Source organism: Camelina sativa, unplaced genomic scaffold (genome assembly GCF_000633955.1).
Source record: "Camelina sativa cultivar DH55 unplaced genomic scaffold, Cs unpScaffold21502, whole genome shotgun sequence".
In the NCBI taxonomy this organism is placed as follows: Eukaryota; Viridiplantae; Streptophyta; class Magnoliopsida; order Brassicales; family Brassicaceae; genus Camelina; species Camelina sativa.
This window is the reverse complement of record NW_010942492.1, coordinates 1-272: the sequence shown is the minus strand read 5'-3', so window position 1 is coordinate 272 and position 272 is coordinate 1. Positions and strand designations below refer to the sequence as shown.

Here is a 272-nt window from a genome sequence, read left to right as displayed (position 1 = left end):
TTGTGTTCGTTTTTCCCTTTTGGAGGAAGCCCAACACCCCAATTGTTGGAACTGTAGCTGAAGTCTAGCCTAACTTGTTGCCGTTCATGTCAATCAGTAGGTTAATCTATAATCAGAGGAAAAATGTTTATTACAAGAGAGAAAAGGCAAACCTATTGAACCAATCATCGGAGTTGTAAGAATCACGATCAAGTGATTTCGAGCGTAGAATCTCGTCCCCAGCATGGAAGAATGGAATACCCTTCACATGCAGAATAAACATTATAAATTTT

The 272-nt window shown here is 39.0% G+C and overlaps 1 long non-coding RNA gene across 1 annotated transcript; it reads right to left on the bottom strand.

Moving 5' to 3' along the window:
* Nucleotides 1-15: 15 nt before the first annotated feature.
* On the bottom strand, nucleotides 16-256 carry LOC109132101. Its single transcript, XR_002037369.1, has 2 exons — nucleotides 153-256; nucleotides 16-69 (listed from the first exon to the last, which is right to left on the bottom strand). It is a non-coding gene; the product is annotated as an uncharacterized LOC109132101 (long non-coding RNA).
* Nucleotides 257-272: the final 16 nt, after the last annotated feature.